The sequence below is a fragment of the Orycteropus afer genome, unplaced genomic scaffold (genome assembly GCF_000298275.1).
Source record: "Orycteropus afer afer isolate SDZICR_OR568_19922 unplaced genomic scaffold, OryAfe1.0 scaffold00208, whole genome shotgun sequence".
Classification (NCBI taxonomy): Eukaryota; Metazoa; Chordata; class Mammalia; order Tubulidentata; family Orycteropodidae; genus Orycteropus; species Orycteropus afer.
The window spans coordinates 6,107,027-6,121,048 of NW_006921795.1; the positions used below are offsets into that span (position 1 = coordinate 6,107,027).

The window sequence follows — 14,022 nt, forward strand, 5'->3', positions numbered from 1 at the left end:
AGTCAGACCTGACTCATAGCGACCCCTCCTTGGGTTTCCAAGGCAGTATCACTATGGAAGTAGATTGCCCCATCTTCCTTCCGGGGAGTGGCTTGATTATTGTAGCTAAGTCAGTTGATTCTTTCCACTTTATTCTTCTTTCTCAAAATTGGTTCAGTTATTCTAATTTCTTTGCCTTTCCACACAAATTTTAGCACAATCTCATCTATATCTACAAAAACATTGCTGGAATTATGATAGGAATTGTGTTAAACCTCAATATCAATTTGGGGAGAAATGACATCTTTATTATGTTGAGCCTTATATGTTCTGTGAACATTATATTTCTCTGAATATAAGCTTTATTTCACCATTTATTTAGATCTTCTTTAATTTCTTTCACCAGCATTTTGTAGTTTCAGCATTGTGTTAGGTTGGGTTCTTTAGAGAAGCAAAACTAGACTTCAAGCAAAACTATATATATTGTTGTTATGTGCTGCTGAGTTGGACCTGACTCATAGTGACCCCTCCTTGGGTTTCTGAGGCAGTATCACTACGGAAGTAGATAGCCCCATCTTCCTTCTGAGGAGTGGCTGGTGGGTTTGAACCACCAGCCTTCTGGTTAGCAGTCAAGGATATATATATATTTATCTTAGGAAATATTTTTATTTCTTCTGTTATGAACTATGAAATGTAAACAGGGTTAATGCATTTTGGTTGTACGTGTGTTAGTGTATCATGTTAGGCACAGATATGACTTTATAATTGTCTTTAGTTAGAGATTATATATGGTTAAGGAGATGTGTACAACTGCCAAGTTGACAAGTGGTGGATTGTGATAGTTCAAGTTATGTCAGCTAGACTGGACCACAATTCTGAGTGGTCCTTAGGAAAATGCCTCACACACTTACAGAAGCTGACAAGTCCCAAGTTTTTGGATCAAATGTCTAGCTGAAGGCTTTTGCCAACTCATGCAGCTGCAGGGGTGACAAGCTCAAGGTTGGCAGGGGATATACTGGCTACTGACTTCAATGAATGATGAATCCAAGATCTCCAGGCTGAATGGTGGATTGTTCGCTCATGGACACTTGTAGGCAGCACAACAGGATCCCAATCCACAGATGAGTGTCTCTATTTCCCAAGATGTCCATAAATATATTGGAAGGAGGTCACATCCCTGAGGAAACTCCCTTTCAATGGATTGGCTGCTCAAAACATACTTCCAGTCTCCTCACGGGAATAACCCACATCACAACTGCTTAAACCACTCAGAATTGTGGTCCAGTCTAGCTGACACAACTTGAACTATCACAATCCACCACTTGTCAACTTGGCAGTTGTACACATCTCCTTAACCATATATAATCTCTAACTAAAGACAATTATAAGTCATATCTGTGCCTAACATGATACACTAACACACATACAACCAAAATGCATTAACCCTGTTTACATTTCATAGTTCATAACAGAAGAAATAAAAATATTTCATGCACATATACAATGAAGAAATCTAACAATCACAGTCCTCATTTCTGCAACTGGTCACATGGTCCTAGCTTATATTCAGAACTACCTTCCTCCACCACCCATTCCATATGTCCCTTGCCCTCAGCAAGCACCTCAGCTGGTCATAGTTCTTTGCTTGGTGGGGTGACCTAAAACTTCATTCCTGAAGGGTCTGAGCCATTAGTAGTGATATCAGAATTGGGTTGCTGTAATTTTCCATTGACTTTAATCACAGGGCATGGTAGTACTAAGAGATGTCCTAAACAATCTCCTGTATTCCAGACATATTCTTCTTTCCCTCCAATGTATAACATCAATCCAATTTCCCCTTGGTAATCAGGATCTATCAAACCAGATAATAGAGTAATTCCCTTGTTTGTCTGTAAATCCAGAGGCATAGGAAGCCAAAATGGCTGGGTGGTGTCATTCTTAACTTCTAGTTCAATGCAATCAGTATTGTGTCTCCAGGTGAGAGCACTCCTCCCTGTGGGGCTAAGATCTCCAGACCCGCAGAGCATAGGGTAACAGGGACAGGAAGCAAAAATTTTTTGAGTGGGTCACTAGGTCTAATAGTGAGTGGTACCACTCCCGTTTCTACCCCTTGGATCCTGGACCCATGGATCTTGGCCATGGGAGAAATAGCAGTGTATATTGGATGCTGGTTTAGAGCATACACAGCCTCCTGGAGAACATTGCCCTCACCCTTCAAGGTATTGCCACTAGCTCACACCATAATTGTGTTTTCAGTAGGCCATTCCATAGTTGTATCAAGCCAGCTACTTTAGGATGATGGGGAACATGGTAAGACCAGTGAATTCCATGGGCATAGGCCCATTGCTGCACATCATTTACTGTGAAGTGAGTCCCTTGATCCAAAGCAATGCTGTGTGGGATACCATGATGGTAGATAAGGCATTCTGTAAGTCCAAGGATGGTAGTTTTGGCAGAAGCATTGCATGCAGGGAAGGCAAATCCATATCCAGAATAGGTAGCTATTCCAGTAAGAAAAAAATGCTGTCCTTTCCATAATGTAAGTGGTCCAATGTAATCAACTTGCCACCAGGTTGCTGGCTGATCACTCCAAGGAATGGTTCCATATCACGGACTCAGTGTTGGTCTCTGCTGCTGGCAGATTGGGCATGCAGCAGTGGCAGTAGCCAAATCAGCCATGGTAAATGGAAGTCCATGTTGCTGAGCCCATGCATAACCTCCATCCTTGCCACCATGGCCACTTTGTTCATGGGCCCATTGAGCAATGATAGGAATAGCTGGGGGAAATGGATGATTGGTTTTCACTGAATGAGTCATCCTATCCACCTGATGGTTAAAGTCTCCTTTACTGAGGTCACCTTTTGGTGGGCATTCACATGAGACACAAATATCTTTACTCCTTTGGCCTATTCAGAGAGATCTATCCACATACCTCTTCCCCATACATCCTTGTCACCAATTTTCCACTCATGCTCCTTCCAAATCCCAGATCATCTGGCAAAGACATTAGTCACAGCCCATGAATTCGTATACAATTGCACATTTGGCTATTTCTTGTTCCATGCAAAGTGAACAGCCATATGCACAGCTCGAAGTTCTGCCCACTGGGAAGATTTCCCTTCACCACTGTCCTTCAGGGAAATCCCACTAAGGGGCTGCAGTGGGACTGCTGTCCATTTTCAAGTAGTACCTGCATATCATGCAGAACCATCTGTAAACCAGGCTCAAGTTTTCTGTTCCTCAGTTAACTGATCATAAGGAACTCCCCATGAGGCCATAGGTGCAGAGTGGGGCAGGGAAGGTAATGTGACTGGAGTGGAGACCATAGGCATTTGGGTCACTTCCTCATGCAACTTACTTGTACCTTCAGGTCCTACTCAAGCCCGATCTCTTATATACCACTTCCATTTAATGATGGAGTGCCGCATGTATGTCCAACTTTATAACTCTGTGGATCAAACAACACCCAGTTCATAATGGGCAGCTCAAGCCTCGTGGTACCTTGGTGGTCCATGGTTAGGCATTCAGTCTCTACTAAAGCCCAGTAACAAGCCAAAAGCTGTTTCTCAAAAGGAGAGCAGTTATCTGCAGAGGATGGCAGGACTTTGCTGCAAAATCCTAAGGGTCTGCATTGCAATTCACCAATAGGGACCTGCCAAAGACTCCAGACTGCATCTCTATCTACTACAGACACTTCAAGCACCATTGGATTAGCCAGATCATAGGGCCCAAGTGGCAGTGTAGCTTGCACAGCAGCCTGAACCTGTTTCAGAGCCTTCTGTTGTTCTGGTCCCCACTCAAAACTATTTACTTTCTGAGTCACTTGATAAATGCACAGCCAAATGAGGGGTATGTTACCTCCAAGATCCAAAGAGACCCACCAGATGTTGTGCCTCCTTTTTAGTTGTGGGGGAAGCCAGATGTAATAACTTATCCTTCACTTTAAGATGAATATTTTGAGATGCCCCACACCACTGGACCCCTAGAAATTTCACTAAAGTGGAAAGTGCCTGAATTTTTATTGGGTCACTTTTCCACTCTCTAGCACACAGATGTCTCACCAATAAGTCTAGACTCATTGATACTTCTTTCCTCCTAGGTCCAATCAGCATAATGTCATCAATATAATGGATGAATGTGATGTCTTGAGGAAGGGCAAGGTGATCAAGATCTCTACAGACTAAATTATGACATAGTGATGGGGAGTTGATATACTCCTGAGGAACCATTGTGAAAGTATATTTGTTGGCCTTGCCAGCTGAAGGCAAACTGCTTCTGATGATCCTCTTAAATTGGTATTGAGAAAAAGGCATTGGCCAGATCAATAGCTGCATACCAAGTACCAGGAGATGTACTAATTTGCTCAAGCAATGAAAACCACATCAGGAACAGCAGCTGCAATTGGAGTCACCACCTGATTAAGTTTATGATAATCTACTGTCATTCTCCAAGATCCATCTGTTTTTTGCACAGGCCAGATAGGCAAATTAAATGGGGTTGTGGTGGTAATCACCACCTCTGCATCCTTCAAGTCCTTGATGGTGGCAGTAATCTCTGTAACCCATCCAGGGAGGTGATACTGCTTTTGGTTTACTATTTTTGTAGGTAGAGGCAGTTCTACTGGCTTCCACTTGGCTTTTCCTACCATAATAGCCCTTACTTCACATGTCAGGGAGCCAATGTGGTAATTCTGCCAATTGATCAGTATATCTATTCCAATTATGCATTCTGGAACTGGGGAAATCACTACAGGATGGGTGTGAGGACCCACTGTGAGACTGACTTGTGCTAAGACTCCATTAATAACTTGACCTCCATATGCCCCCACTTTGACTGGCAGGCCACTGTGATGATTTGGGTCTCCTGGAATTAGTGTCAATTCAGAGCCAGTGTCCAATAATCCCCCAAAAGTCTGATTATTTCCTTTTCCCCAATGAACAGTCACTCTTAAAGAAGGTCTCAGACTTCTTTGGGGAAGGCTGGGAGAAATATTGACATTATAGATTTTTGGCAATGTGGTGGGGTCCTTCCTCAAGGGAACCTGGCCTCCCCTTCATCCAAGGAGTTGTGGGTCTGTAAACTGACTCAAGTTTGGGAATTGATTGAGAAGCCATGACTGTGTATTCTGGTGATTCAATCTAGACTGCTGTTCATGGGACCTCAAATTCTTCTGTCTATACAGATCAAGTAAATATTTAGTAGGTTTACCATGTATTTCACTACTAAGAACACCAGGCCTAAGTAGCCAATGCCATAATTCCACATAAGTCAGAGTATTTTGATTACTGTTTTGACTCCGCTGTCCATTATGGTACCCATGCCCACCTTGTCTTTGTTGATTAACTGCTGCTACTTGGCCCCTACTACCATGGGGTCCAATCAGCCCCATGTAGTTAAGTGTCTTAGTTCAATTAGGGACGTTCCCACTGTCACATCTGGCTTACATAAAATAATAAACACAGGAGTCTTCAAGGATGCTAGGGTGCCCTTCACAAATTTGTTCCTCACTGTACTGGTGAAAGGCATCTCCTCTGGACCCTCCATTTCTGGCTCTAGGGGTCTAATCTGATAAATTCATTCTAACACGCCAATTACCCTAAGACCCTGGATACCTTCTTCTACTTTTTACCAAGGCAGGTCTGGTACTTCAACTTGACTTAAGGCAGGCCACTGCATAATCTGTGCCTCAGTAAGCCAACTAAATAAACAATTAGATCCTTCCCTAACCTCTCAAGCTGAAACATTGAATGCAGAATCTGTACTTAGTGGGCCTAAATCAATAAATTCAGACTGACCAAATGTTACATTCCTTGCACCATTATCCCACACCCTCAGTAGCTATCCCCATACATACTCTCCAGGTTTCTGTCTGTCTGTTGTTGTTGTTGTTAGGTGCCGTTGAGTAGTCTCTGACTCATAGCGACTCTATGCACAGCAGAATAAAACACTGCCCGGTCCTGCACCACTCCATGATCCACGCTATACTTGAGCTCATTGCCACAGCTGTTGTGTCAATCCATCTTGTTGAGGGCCTTCCCCTCTTTCGTTGACCCTCCACCTTACCAAGCATGACATTCTTCTCCAGGGCATGGCCCCTTCTGACAACATGACCAAAGTGGGTGAGATGAGGTCTGGCCATTCTCTCTTCCAAGGAGCATTCCAGCTGCACTTCCTCCAGGACAGATTTGTTAGATCTTTTAGCACTCCACGACACTTTCAGCATTCTTTGCCAGCACCACAACTCAAAAGCATCAACTTTTCTTTGATCTTCCTTAGTCATTGTTCAGCTCTCACATGTATATGAGGTGATTGAAAATACCGTGGCTTCTGTCAGGTGCATCTTAGTCCTCAAGGAGACATCTTTGCTCTTCAGCACTTGAAAGAGATTCTTTGCAGCCAATATGCCCAGTGCATTGTCTGATGTCCTGACTGCTGCTTCCATTGGCATAGATTGTGGAACCAAGCAATGTGGTCTTTGACGACTTCAATCTTTTCTCCATTTATGGAGATGCTTATAGGAGATGCTGCTTATAGGTCCATTTTTGAGGATTTTTGTTTTCTTTATATTGAGTATGTAATCCATACTGCAGACTGCATTCTTCACTCTTCATCAGTAAGTACTCCAAGTCATCCTCACTTTCAGCAAGCAAAGTTGTGTCGTCAGCGTATCGTAGGTTGTTAATTAGTCTTCCTCCAATCCTAATGCCATGTTCTTCTTCATATAGTCCATCTTCTGGGATTATTTGGTCAGCATATACATTGAATAAGTATGGTGAAAGGGTACAAGCCTGACACACTCCCTTCTTGATTTTTGACCAGGCAGTGTCCCCTTGTTTTGTTTGAACAACAGCCTCCTGGTCTATGTACAGACTCCTCATGAGTACAATTAAATGTTCTGGAATTCCCATTCTTCTCAGTGTTACCCAGAAGGAACAGCTGGGTTAATTGCATCAAAAAGAGGTGGAAGGGAAATAGTTTTATAGTAATCCCTTCAGATGGGAGGGATTCAACAGAATTTATAGGCTCCATAGCCTCATCTTCCTGAGTGTCTGCCCATAAGTCCCCATTTCAGGTTTCAGCATCCCATTTTTTCCCAATCAATGCCCTCACTTTAACTTCAGACACCATTCTGGGTTGGCAATTCAATTGGCATTGTAATCCAGCCACCCTTACAATAAGACTCTGGGTTTGGTTTTTGGTAGTATCAGCTCTGTTACTAGAAAAAACAAGGCTTTCTTTCAGAGTACAACTGGAAACATTGAGGTCTTTTATGTGGCACTTGAGCTGTGACTCAGCAGCCCCTGAATTCATCTCACTTTTTCATCACTTTGTCTCGCATAAGTAAGACCAAACAAGCTTCCCTATACTCCTCATGCTGACAAAATTGCAGAAAAGTAGCAAATATGCAAACACCCAGAGCCTCACTTCTCAAAAATACTTGATCTATTGGTGGTGTTATTTTGCGTATTAATGTTGCCACCTCACACCATGGATTAGCAGGACCCTCTTTACTATTGGAGACAGAGTCACCAATACCTTTATGATTAATCAAATTGGAGAACCAAAACAGAATTGATGAGAACCAATTTAGGTAGCCCATCCTTATGATTTTGTCTCTCTAGATCCACTCTTGGTACCAAATGTATTAGGCTGGATTCTCTAGAGATGCAAAACCAGTAAAGCTGGCAAGCCCAAGTTCTTGGATCAAACATCAAGCTGGAGACGTTTCCTGACTTATGCAGCAGCAAGGACTGAAGAGCTCAGGGTTGGCAGGCGGTATACCAGCTATTGATACCAAAAAATGATGAATCGAAGATCTCCAGGGTAAATGGTGAATTGTTTGCTCACGGAGAGTTGTAGGCAGCACAATAGGATTCCAGTCCACAGAAGAGTGTCTCTTTTTCCCAGGATGTCCATAAATATATTGGAAGGAGGCCACACCCCAAGGGAAACTCTCTTTCAATGGATTGGCTGCTCAAAACATATATATCCAATCTCATCATGAGAATAACTCACATCACAACTGCTTAAACCACTCAGAATTGTGGTCCAGCCAAGTTGACACACAACTTCAACTATCACATAAATAAATTTTGTTCAAGTTTTATTAGGTATACACCTAAGTAGTGATACTGCCTCAGAAACCCAAGGAGGGGTCGCTATGAGTCAGGTCCAACTCGACGGCACATAACAACAACAACCACCACCTAAGTATTTTACTTTATTTTTGAAAGATTATAAAAGTATTTTTAATTTCAGTGTCCATGGGTTCATTGCTAGCATATAGATGTACAATAAAGTTTTATGCATTTAACTTGTATCCTGAAACATTACTGAACTCACTTATTAGTTCTAAGATTTTTATTTATTTATTTAAATATGTCTTCTACATAGACATTGTGTCATCTGAAATAGGAACAATTTTCTTTCTTTTTTAAAAAAAAAATTTAATGCATTTTATTGAAATATTTATGTATGGTGAAATACACAAAACTAAAGTGATAGGGGTCAATGCATTTTTTTTTTGATAGTGTACCCTCCCCACCCCTCCCCTCCCCTCCTACACCAGCAACCTACAAAGCAAGTATCCCTCCATATATATACCTTTCCTTGACCCTCCACAACAATGAACTAATACTATATTTGTCCTTCTGTGATTGACATATTTCACTCAGCATAATGTTCTACAAGTTCATCCATGTTATGTGGTGTTTTACAGACTCTACATTATTCTTTAGTGCAGTGTAGCATTCCATTATGTGTATGTACCATAGATTGGTCATCCACTCTTCTAATGATGGTCACGTAGGTTGTTTCCATCTTTTTGCTATTGTAAATATGCTGTGATGAACATGAGTGTGCAATTATCTGTTCCTATCCTGGCTCTCACCTCTCTAGGATATATTTCTAGTAATGGGAATATTCCTAGTAATGGATTGCTGGGTCTAATGGTATCTCCAATTCCAGCTTTCTGGGGAATCACCATATTGCTTTCCACAGTGGTTGTATCACTTCACAGTCCCACCAGCAGTGTATGAGAGTCCCTATCTCTCCACATCCCCACCAACATTTGTTATTTTCTGTCTCGTTGAACCTTGCCATCAGTCCTGGGGTGAGATGGTATCTCATTGTTGTTTTGATTTGCATCTCTCTCTGATGGTCAATGATTGTGAGCATCTCTTCATGTATTAGCTGGCCACCTGAATATCCTCCTTGGTGAAGGGTCTATTCATATGTCTTTTGCCCATTTTTCAATTGGATTGTTAATTCCTTTGGTGTTGAGGCATTGGAGTTTTCTACAAAACTTAAAGATAAGTTCCTTGCCAGATATGTAATTATCAGCACATATGAATTTTTTGCTGTCATTTTTGTTATGTGCTTTCTCGTGGTGTCAATTTCTTTGTTGCATATAATTTTCTATGCTGAGCTCATTTTGTTTATGAATCGTGTTATCACTTCCTTTATTGCTATTGTTTTAGTATTTGCTAAATATTTGTGCTGGTCCTCTTTTTTTAAATTTTGATGTGAAGGTTTATAATTTTTCTTTGAGGTTACCCTGTGATTTATAATTTTCTTCCCAAGTTTAGAACAGTCTGTTCTATCTTGTGGTTGTCTTGACATCCCTACCATCTAGAAGTTCTGTAATGACATAGTTTTTTCCCTCTTTTTGGTTTGTCATTGTCCTAATTTGTCAATTGATGTCTCTGGTTCCCTGTTTACAATCTTGTAGGCTTACTTACTTTTGATACTTCTATAACTAGGTTGGTTTCTGGCTTATGTCATCCTGTGTGTTAAAGGTCAGTTATTTTTGGCTGTTGTTGCTTCTCTGCCCAAAGGACTCCCTTTAGCATCTCTTATAGTCTGGCTTTAACAAATTCCCTTAATTTCTGCTTATCTGGAAATGTCCTAATTTCACCATCATATTTGAGGAACAATTTTGGTGGGTACATAATTCTTGGTTGGAAATTTTTCTCTTTCAGGGTTTTATATATACCATCCCATTGTCTTCTCGCCTGCATGGTTTCTGCCAAGAAATCTGAACTTAGCCTTATTGGTTGCTCCTTGTAGGTAACTTTTCATTTTTTCCATGCTGTTCTCATGATTCTTTCTTTGTCTTTGGCTTTGGTGAGTTTGATGATGACATGTCTTTGTGATTTTCTTTTGGGGTCTGTCCTGTATGGGATTCATTGGACTTCCTAAATGGATATATTCTCATCTTTCATCATATCAGGGAAGTTCTCTTCCAAGAAATCTTGGACAATTTTCTCAGTGGTTTCATTTTTCTCTTCCTGTTCTGGAATTCCAATGACGCATAAGTTATTCCTCTTGATGGTATCCCACATGAACCTTAGGCTTTCTTTCTTTCTTTTCTTTTTCTGATTTATCCCTATCCAAAGAAGTATTAAGGTATTTGTCTTCAATATCATTAATTCTGTCTTCCATTGCATCAATTCTACTCCTTTGCTCTTTCAATGTGTTATCTATTTCTGACAATTTAGTATCAATCTTCTGGATCTCTATCTGTAGATTTAGAATCATTTCTAATTTTTCATTGATTTTGTCATTTTATTCCTGTATTTTCTTCCAAGATTCTTCTAAGGTTTTGTCTGTGTTTTCCTTGATCTGTCCCTCAATCCTTTGAAGATACCTAAATATAATTTTTTTGAATTCCTTATCAGGGAGTTCCAATGCTGCATCTTCCTCGGGGATGTGTTTTGGGTCTGCATCCTGGTCCCTTGTTTCTCCTGCTTTATCTTGCTTCTTTGTATGGACTGTGATGCTCTGTTGTCTCTGAGGCATTGTGACCTTTTTGTGTTTATATTTAATTGGTGATTGTATGTTGGACTGACTTGCCCACAATTTTCATTTTCTTTGTTTGTATGTTATTTACACAAGCAAGGTACTGAGCTGTGCTCCTCTATTCACAAATTGAGAGCACTTATACACTCACCACCCATCTCTTTTGCTGTTGTCAGTCTCTTGTATGTCCCTGCTGACCTTGGCAAACAGAGCCTATTCTTAGGCCCTTGGAATCCCAATGAGAATGCTACCACTTTAAAATCCAAAGTGGTTGTCACTGGTAAAGATTCAAAATGGCTGTGCCCTCAGTCACTTTAAATATCCATAATGGCCATTGCTTGTAAATATGCAAAATGGCTGTGTCCTTGGTCACTTTTAATATCCAAAATGGCTACTGCTTGTACACATTCAAAATGGCTGTGCCCTCAATCACTTTAAATATCCAAAATGACTGCCACATATAAACAATCAAAATGGCTGCACTCTCAGGATGACAGAAAGTCAACAGCTCAGGTTGTCTCCCTCCTGGCTGTTTCATTTCCTAGTCATAGGCCACCAGTGCAGTCATCCCTGCCCTGCAGCCCTTGGTGACCAGGGCTGATCTTCAGGTCATTTGTCAGGTCCCAACACCCCTTGGAAATATTTAGGCTGTTGGTCCCGTCAGAGTAGCTGACAGTCCACAGCTCTGACCATCTCTATACTCACTGTTTTCATTCAGGTTTTTCCACTAGTTGGTGCCTAATCCACTTCTGTATAGTTCTTTTCAAAGCTCAGGGCTCCAGGATTATCTTCTGTATCTCTGTCAGTTGGTTTTTCTTTTCTTTGTTGAATAGGGTCTGTGTGGTTTGTCTGCCTATTCCTCCATCTTACTGGAAGTCCTTCACAAATTTATTTCTAATATTCTAATCCACATACTCTCCCCTCCTCCCTCTGTCACTCTAGAAAAATTGTTCTTTTTATTTGTGACTGTGGGCTGAAAAGTGCAGCAGGTGGGCAAGGCTTTAAGCCCCATAAGTTTTCTATACTTCTCCTGTCCTTAAGGTCCAACAAATGTATTAAAATGAAGGGATCGATGTCTAATAAACTACTGGTAGTGACACAGCATAAATGTGCTCTTCTTGACATTCTGCTTCTGGTACCCACAAAGCCATGAGTACTACCTGGAAGTCCTGAAGAAGCTGCATCTTCCATGAGTTCTTCCTCTTCCAATTCCATATTGTTGTATTCCACATCATTTCCCCCAGAAATGGTTTCTTCATCAGTGTCATTTTCTTCTGTGTTACTTGTTGCTGTTGAACTAGTTGAGGAACTACTGCCATCAAGGTGATTTACTTCATCTTCACCAACAAGATCCAAATACAGTTCTCCACCAGAAAGCTCATGCTCTTTAAGGTTGTTTATTTGTTGAATATAACTAGTCTGTGCAGCTTCCAACTGCGTAATATACCAATGTTGATGCAGCATTTTTGAAATAAAGTTGGTGAATGTACCTGAAATCTTAAAATTACTGTATCATTCTGTCGATTCAAGTATCCTTCATTTGCAAGTAAGTCCAAATGGAAAAATCTATTATAACCTCAACATTCACCAACTTCAAAGTCAGATGCAAGTTCTTGAATGATAGTTTTAGTAGGATCATTGGAGGAGTGATGAACCATTTCTACACGATATTCATATTTGGAAGTTTCAGGCAAGACAGTTAAGAGTTCCAGGAACACGGATAAGTAGTAGCCCCACACAACTCCCTTTCCACCTGGGTAAACTTTTAATTAACTTCCAGCAAAGTCCTGAAACTTGACAGGATCTGCTCTCTGGGTCAAAGTTTTGAAATTTTCTAAAACAAAGGTAGTTGAATCATGAGACAGTACTAATTCACTGGTAAAGTCAGGTGGGACAGGAGTGGTAACAAAGGATGCCATGGGCTTTTGATGAACTTGCTGACACATCATGAAGATCTCTGAGCTCTTAGATATCAATTCTCTTGCTGCAAGACCTCAACTGATGCTCCACCTCCTGAAGTAAGGATTCCAACAGTTTTGTTTCTTGTGTTAGAGATGTCTTCTGACCCATAAGTGTTATGAGCTTGTTCTTCAGCTGCGTGTCTAGCTATGCAACTGTCATCTCAACTGCATTCCTAATTTCCCAAACACGTTCATCTTTTGCATTTCTTACAGCCTCTACATTTATTTCCACTTCTTGAACTCAGCTGATCAGTTCCATGAGACTCAGGATGTTTGGCTACCTCTTGGTTCACATTAGTCACATGCTGCTCATATATTTCTGCCAAAGTTTTAAAGGTATGTCCACCATGTATTCCACCCCAAGGTGCACACTGACGGCAGGTACACTTCTGACAAGTCCAGTAAAACACACCAAATTTCTCATGGTAGTTTCACCTTTATCTTTTTTGTTTTCTTCATGTTTGGTGAGGCTGCAGAACTGAAGCGCACCAAGCTGTTGTGTTACTTCTGTCTAAGGACAGTTAACTAATGCACACAGCTGAAGTGGAGCACGGCAATGAGGACGCTGCGCTCTCTGCTCTCTCAGCCAACGCGTACAATCCAGCTGTTCTATTTCTAAATATTTATCCAAGACAAAAAAAAAAGCGTCCATTCAAAGTCTTGTACACAAATGTTCATATCAACTTTATTCTGATACAGCTGAAACAACAAAGCTTGGAACAAGGAGGACACAGGCACGCATCCTTTAACTTCTCCATCATACAAACGAAATATCGGAAAACCTCAGCAATGCTCTCCAAGCTCTGTTCATCCATTGCCTCCCGCTCTCCGCGGGGCCTTAGGTTAAGTGCAGAGTCGGTGGTCTGACCTGTTAGGCACCGGGTGGAGGTAGCCAGGTCAGTTAGGCAGTGGAGGAAAGCCCAGCGCCCAAGTCAGGAGGCTTCCATGACTGTCCCGCCTGCACTCTCCATCACTCCTGGTTTGGCTCCAGGTACCCCCACTTCTCCATTTTTATTCACACGCCCTGGGGCGTGGTGGGAGGGCAAATGGTGGACAAAGCTTCTTCCTCCCAGCTCAGCAGCCTGCCTGAGACCGAGAGGGAAGCTCGGCCCACCAGCACATATTTTTTTCGGGTAGATAATTCAATCCATGACAGTGTATTTACTCCATCTTCCTGGAAGTGAAATCTTCTTTAAAATTTTAAAATTTTAGTTATCATATTTTTAGTTTCTAAAGACTATTGTTTTCTAATTGTTCCTTTTCCCTGACATCCTGTTTTTTG

General features: G+C 41.3%; 1 pseudogene; it reads right to left on the bottom strand.

Annotated features, from left to right (window-relative positions):
* Nucleotides 1-110: 110 nt before the first annotated feature.
* On the bottom strand, nt 111-13,555 carry LOC103203260 (annotated as a pseudogene).
* Between the last annotated feature and the right edge of the window lie 467 nt (nt 13,556-14,022).